This window comes from Gorilla gorilla, chromosome 8 (assembly GCF_029281585.2).
Source record: "Gorilla gorilla gorilla isolate KB3781 chromosome 8, NHGRI_mGorGor1-v2.1_pri, whole genome shotgun sequence".
In the NCBI taxonomy this organism is placed as follows: Eukaryota; Metazoa; Chordata; class Mammalia; order Primates; family Hominidae; genus Gorilla; species Gorilla gorilla.
Window position 1 is genome coordinate 22280725 of NC_073232.2, and position 7341 is coordinate 22288065.

Genomic DNA, 7341 nt, shown 5'->3' on the forward strand with positions numbered 1-7341 from the left:
ATGACTTGAGGTCAGGAGCTCAAGACCAACCTGGCTAACATGGTGAAACCCCATCTCTGCTAAAAATACAAACAAATTAACTGAGTGTGGTGGTGTGCACCTGTAGTCCCAGCTACTTGGGAGGCAGAGGCATGAGAATCGCTGGAACCCAGGAGGTTGCAGTGAGCCGAGATTGCGCCATTGCTCCCCACCCTGGGAGTGCAAAGTCTCAAAAAAAAAAAAAAAAAAAAAAAAAAAAAAAAAAAAACAGAGAAGACTCTGTCTCAAAAGACAAAAAAAAATTTTTTTTTTTTTTTTTTTTTCTGTAGAGACAGGGTCTCCCTATGTTGCTCAGGCTGGTCTCAAACTCCCGGTCTCAAGCAATCCTTTTCCCTCAGTCTTCCAAAATATTAGGATTACAGGCAGGAGCCACTGCACCCAGTCTTCTTGTAAGTTTTAAAGAGAAAAGAAAAAGGCCCTGAAATCCTTACTACTTGCACTTTTTGTCAGGGCTAGATAGGGGCAGGGCAGTGACCGATGGACAGGGCAGAGAAACAACCATAGACAGGCTGGGCAGGGGTGACACCGGTCTGTGAGTCTCTGGACCTTCTGGCAATAGCTGGGGAGAGGGAAAGGCAGAGACTGGCCGCCGTGGGGCATGAAGAGGGTGGGGAGAGAACTTTCTAAACCCAGGGTGAGCTGTCTGAGAAAACTGATGAGAAGGGAGCTCGCGTAGGGATTGGTTGCCTACAAGATCTCAGGATGCCATTACCACATTTGGTTTCTAGTATAATCCCAAAGGACAATTATAACCATTTCAGAGATGAAAGAATTGTTGGAGGACCTCTTCTTTTCACTGGAATCTTGAACAAATTAAAGAATAAAGCAGAAAGAAGGATGAAGGTTAAGATGCCACCTTTATACTCAAAAGCTGACATGTGGGCCAGGTATGGTGCTCACATCTGTAATCCTAACACTTTGGGATGCCAAGGCAGGTGGATGACTTGAGCCCGGGAGTTCAAGACCAGCATGGGCAACATGGCAAAACCCTGTCTCAATCAATCAATCAATCAATCAATAGCTGGACATGGTGGTACGTGCCTGAAGCAGCTACTCGGGAGGCTAAGGTGGGAAGATCACTTGAGCCTGGGAGGTCAAGGCTACAGTGCTTCGTGATCATGACATTGTGCTCCAGCCTGGGCGACAGAGTGAGACCCTGTCAAAACAAAAAAACAAAAAAAAAACAGGCCAGGTGCAGTGACTCAAAGCCTGTTATCCTAGCACTTTGGGAGGCCAAGGCAGGCAGATCACTTGAGGCCAGGAGTTCGAGACCACACTGGGCAACAAAAATTAGCTGGGTGTGGTGGCGCATGCCTATAATCCCAGCTACTTAAGTGGCTGAGGCACTAGAAGTGCTTGAGATCAGGAGGTAGAGTTGCAATGATCTGAGATCATGCCACTGCACTCCAGCCTGGGCAACAGAGCAAGACTCTGTCTCAAACAAACAAACAAATCAACAAAAAATGCTGGAGTCTGAGGAGCCGGCAATGTGTTAATGTTATTACATTATGTTTTTTGCATTTCTCTGATGACGAATAATACAAAGAAATGGACCATAAGACTCCTTATGTGTGAAATACCTACCCATTTATTTTGATCTTAATTTCTCTCTGGAATGTTTTATTCCTTTTTTAGGATGCTTATGGTCCATTTCTTTGTATTTCTTTGTAACGTTTCTGTTCATCTTTTGTCCATTATTTATTGGGTTGTCTTTGTCTTTTGATTACAGATTTTCCATGTTCCTCATACAACCCTTTGTCAGATATAGGAATTGCTAAGAATTTTCTCTAGGTCTGTATCTTGCCTGCTTATTTTCTTAACTGTCTTTTAACAATCAGCAGTTCTGTATGTGTTAGATTAGTGGGTTTTTAAAAAATTATTATTATTATTATTATTGGAGACAGGGTCTCACTCTGTCACCCAGGCTGGAGTGCAGTGGCATGATCTTGGCTCAATGCAACCCTCCCAGGCTCAAGTGATCCTCCCACCTTAGCTTCCCAAATAGCTGGGACTCTAGGTGCATGCCACCATGCCCCTACTATTTTTTTTTTTTTTTTTGTATTTTTTGTAGAGATGGGGCTTTGCCATGTTTTCCAAGCTGATCTTGAACTCCTGGACTCAAGCAATCTACTTGCCTTGTCCTCCCAAAGTGCTGGGTTACAGGTGTGAGCTACCACACCTGGTCTATAGTCTATTTTCTCATATAAGTTTTATATTTAGATCTATGAGCCATCTTGAATTGATTTTTATGTATAGTATGAACTAGGGATCAAAGTTTTTTTTCTTGTATATATTTAATTATTCCAGCACCAGTTGACAAAAAAAATTTCCTTTTTCCGAAAGATTGCTTTGATGCTTTTGTAAAAAATCAGTTGACCATACATCTGTGGTCTTTGAGGTTCAACTTTCTAAGGGCTCTATGCTCAGCCAAGATCAGCTTGGAAATCAGACAAGCCCAGAGAAGGCCCACACAACACATCTCCAGGAGCGTAGGACTGGGAAGGTAAGTGTTTCTTCCCCAAGTGGTGTGTGCTCTGAGATGGCCAACAAGGCCGCCTCTTGGTCCCTGGAACTACTCCTTTGGTCTCAGTTCCATTGACCTGTTTGTTGCTCCTTATGTCAATATCACACTGTCTTGACTTCTTTAGTTTTATAGTAAGTCTTAAAATCAGGTGGTGTAAGACCTCTAATTTTGTTCTTCCTTTTGCTATTCTAGGTTCCTTCTGCTATTCTAGGTTCTTCTGCACTTCTTTTTTTTTTTTTTTTTTTTGGAGGCAGAGTCTCCCTCTATCCCCCAGGCTGGAGTGCAGTGGTATGATCTCGGCTCACTGACTGCAACCTCCGCCTCCCAGATTCAAGCAATTTTCCTCCTCAGCCTCCTGAGTATCTGGGATTACAGGAGCCTGCCAGCACGCCCGGCTAATTTTTTTGTATTTTTAGTAGAGACGGAGTTTCGCCATGTTGGGCAGGCTGGTCTCGAACTCCTGACCTCAGGTGATCTGTCTGCCTCGGCCTCCCAAAGTGCTGGGATTACAGGCGAGAGCCACCATGCCTGACCTCTTCTGCACTTCTAAAAATACATATATTTTAGAAACAGATTAGGGAGAATTATCATCTTAACAGTGGTAAGTTTTCCAATCAATGTGCATGAAATACCTACCCATTTATTTTGATCTTCTTAATTTCTCTCTGGAATGTTTTATCCTGTTTTGTGTTGGTCCTGCATATCTTTTGTTGAATTTATTTTTTAAGTATTTCATTTTTTCCTAAGTGAAATATTTAAAAATTGTATTTTCCAACCATTTGTGGCTACTAGGTAGAAATGCTATTTATTTTTGCATATTGACCTTTTATCCTGTAGTCTTGCTGAATTCTCTTATTAGTTGTAGTAGGTTTTTTGTAGGTGCTTTAGGATTTTCTACATATGTACACAATCGCGTCATTTGTGAATAGAACAGTTTTCCTCCTTTCTTTCTAACCTGTGTGCTTTTTATTTATCTTCCCTTTTGCAACAGCTAAATAATCTAATGCAATGCTGAGTAGTAGTGAGAAGGCACTGTCTTGGGGGAAAGTGTTCATTCTCCCATCACAAAGTATTATGTTAGCTGTTGATGTTTTGTAGATGTCCTTTATCAGACAAGATAGTCTTCTCTTCCTAATGTGCTGAGAGACTTGTTTTTGTTGAATTTTGTCAAATGCTTTTACTGAATCTATTGACATAATCATATGATTTTTCTCTTTTCTTCTGTTAATGTAAAGAAGTACATGGATTGACTTTCAGATGTTAAACCAACCTGGTGTTCCTGGGCGGGGGTGGGGGGGTAAACCCTACTTAGTTATGCTCAATTACTCTTATTATTTACCTCTGAATTCTATGGCTTATATTTTGTTTAGAATTTTTGTATCTGTATTCAAGAATATAATGGCTTGTGGTTTTCTTGTAATATCTTCTATGGGTTTTGACATTAGGGTAATTCTAGTCTCATAAAATGAATTGAGGAGTATTCCTCTACTCTGTTGTCTCAAAGAGTTTGTGTAAGATTTATTAGCCTCAAACTCTCAGGCTCAAGCAGTCCCCCCCTTTCATCCTCCTGAGTAGGTGGGACTACAGGCATGTGCCATCATGTCTGGCTAATTTTTAAAAAAATATTTTTGTAAAGCAGCATCACACTACGTTGCCCAAGCCGGTCTTGAACTCCCGGGCTCAAGTGCTCCTTCTGCCTTGGCCTCCCAAAGTGCTGGGATTACAGGCATCAGCCATCACATCCAGCCTTATTTCTTCTTTCAATGTTTGATAATATTTGCCAGTGAAGCCATCTCAATCTGGAGTTTTCTTTGTCCGAAGTTTTAAGTTACAGCTGTAATTTCTTTAACAGATATAGGACTATTTGGATTTTCTACTACAGCTTGTGTAAGTTTCAGTAACTTGTATCTTTCAAAGAATTTCATTTCATCTAAGCTGTCAAATGTATTGGCATAAAGCTGCACACAGTTCTCTGATTAACCTTTCTGTGTTTGCATGATGTATATAAATGGCCACTCTTTCCTTCCTAAGACTGAACATTTGCATTCCTTTTTTTTCTTCATCAGCCTTGCTAGGTGTTTATCAGCTTTATTAATCTTTCCAAAGAACCAACTTTTTCTGTCAGTCGTGTTTTCTGTTTAAATAAAGAACAAACTTTTGGCCAGGTGCAGTGGCTCACACCTGTAATCCCAGCACTTTGGGAGGCTGAGGTGGGTAAATTACTTGAGGCCAGGAGTTGGAGACCAGCCTGGGCAACATCGTGAAACCCCGTCTCTACTAAAAATACAAAAATTAGTCAGGCATGGTGGTGCATGCTTGTATTCCTAGCTACTCGGGAGGCTGAGGTGGGAGAATTGCTTGAACCTGGGATGTGGAGGTTGCAGTGAGCCAAGATCATGCCACTGTACTCCAGCCTGAGCGACAGAGCAAGACTCTGTCTCAAAAAAAAAAAAGAAAAAGAAAAAAAATTTTGTTTTTATTGTTTTTCCCGCCCTGTCAATTGTCCATTTTTTATTCAATTGATTTATACACTTTTCTGTATAATTTCTTTTCTTTTACTTATTTTTGGCTTAATTTATTTTATTATTTTCTAGCTTTTTCCCGTGATTTCTTTCACCCATGATTTATTTAAAAGTATGTTACTTAATTTCCAAATTAAGTATGTTATTAAGCAATATTAAGTGTGTTAAGTATATTAATTATGTTATTAAGCAACATACTTAATTTGGAAATTAAGTATGTAATTTCCAAATTAAGTATGTTGCTTACTTTCCAAATTTGGGGACTTTTCAGACATCTTCTCCTGATAAATTTTATGGTCAGAGAACATAGTATGTGTCTTAGTCTGTTTTGTGCTGCTGTAACAGAATATTACTGCCTGGGTAATTTACAATAAACAGAAATTAATTTCTCACAGTTCTAGATGCTGGCAAATCCAAGATCAACGTGTGGGCATCTGGTGAGGACCTTCTGCTGCTGGATCCCCTGGTGGGACAGCAGTAGAGCACATGTGAGAGAGGGAAGGGGGCCAAACTTATTCTTTTATAAGGGGTTTTCTCCTGCTGCAATAATGAACCCATTTCCTCAATAACAGCATTAATCCATTCATGAGGCAGAGCCCTTGTGACATAATGACCTCTTAAAAGTCCCACCTCTCAACAATGTTGCATTGGGGATTTAGTTTCCAACACATGAAGTTTTGGGGGCACAAATCACATTTATCTTAATTTATCTTACTTTTAATTTATCTTAATTTATCTCACATAGTATGATTTTAGTCCTTTGAAATTTATTGAGACTTGTTTTATGGTCAGCATGTGGTGTCTCTTGATAAAGGTTTAGGTTCACTTGTTGCTGTTGTTGTTGCTTTTTTTTTAAAGTGTATTCTGCAATTGTTGAGCATAACGTTCTGTGTTAATTGAACAGAGTAGCCTCTAAAAGAAAACACAAAATTCGGATTCTTCTCAAACATTTTAAGTTGAGATCTACAGTTTTGTTGTAAGTTTAAACAATTATAAATAATTTTAGGCATATTGTACGCATCAACATTTTTAAGGAAAATTGCGACATTGCTCTTTTGAATGCATCAAATGGAATCCAAATACAACAGTAGGTTTACAGCCACCATCATCCATTTTTCATAAACACATGAATAGGCTCTTCTTTAACAGTTCAAAATTTGACATATTTTTCTCTTTCTCCCTGATCTCTTATTTCCAGTCCACTGGATGAAATATCAAGGGCCTTTCTGTTCCACTTCTTCCCAAAATATGTTCCTAATGTAATCAATGTTTAAGCTTGTAAGTCTGATTTATCACCTTGTCATACTTCTCTGCCAGTACATATTTTTTTTCTGAGGCCATAATTCCTAATGTTAGATGTTTTCTTTTGGAGTGAGTTGTCATTACAATTAATATTAGTGCATAACTAATCAAACAACCTACTGGTTATGTATTAAGTGACAAACAATAAATGATTATTTATACATGTTAAGTAATCACTAGACAAGCTTCATAAAATGAAGGCAGTTGTTTGTGAATTAGATTATGTATCAGTAGACAGCTATTCCTTCTTAATAGATTGAGAGAAGACTCAGCAACAATATTCTTCCAATTTTTTTGTCTTATTTGAACAGAAGAGCTGAGGAAGCTTTTTCTCAGAAATAAGTAGATGGTGAGGCCAAAAAATTTATTATAGCAATGCCACTCAATTCTTTGAAAGCTGTTCAGTTATATTTCAAAAACCATATAGTGATCTATCATCAAATATTTACTTTCAGTAAAATTAAAAGATCTAATAGAACTGTCAAATAATATAATAATATTCATTATTTATTTTATAATACCATATGTTATATAATTTTATATTATTATTTAAATAATATAATTAATAAATATATTAATTTTAATATTATAATTTATATTATTTCATAGGTCTATTAGATCTTCTTTCAATTTTACTGAAAGCAAAGAATTGGAAACAACAAAGTTGGAAAAGGATTTGTTAACTGTTTTTGTTTTTTGAGACAGGGTCTCACCCTGTCACCTAGGCTGGAGTACAGTGGCACAATCATGGCTCACTGAAGTCTTGACTTCCTAGCCTCAAGTAATCCTTTCACCTCAGCCTTCTGAGTAGCTGGGACTACAGGCATGCACCACCACACCCGGGTAATTTTAAAAAAATTTTTATTAGAGGTGAGGTCTCGCTTCATTGTCCAGGCTGATCTTGAACTCCGGCCTCAACAGAACCTCCCACCCCAGCCTCCCAAAGTGCTGGGA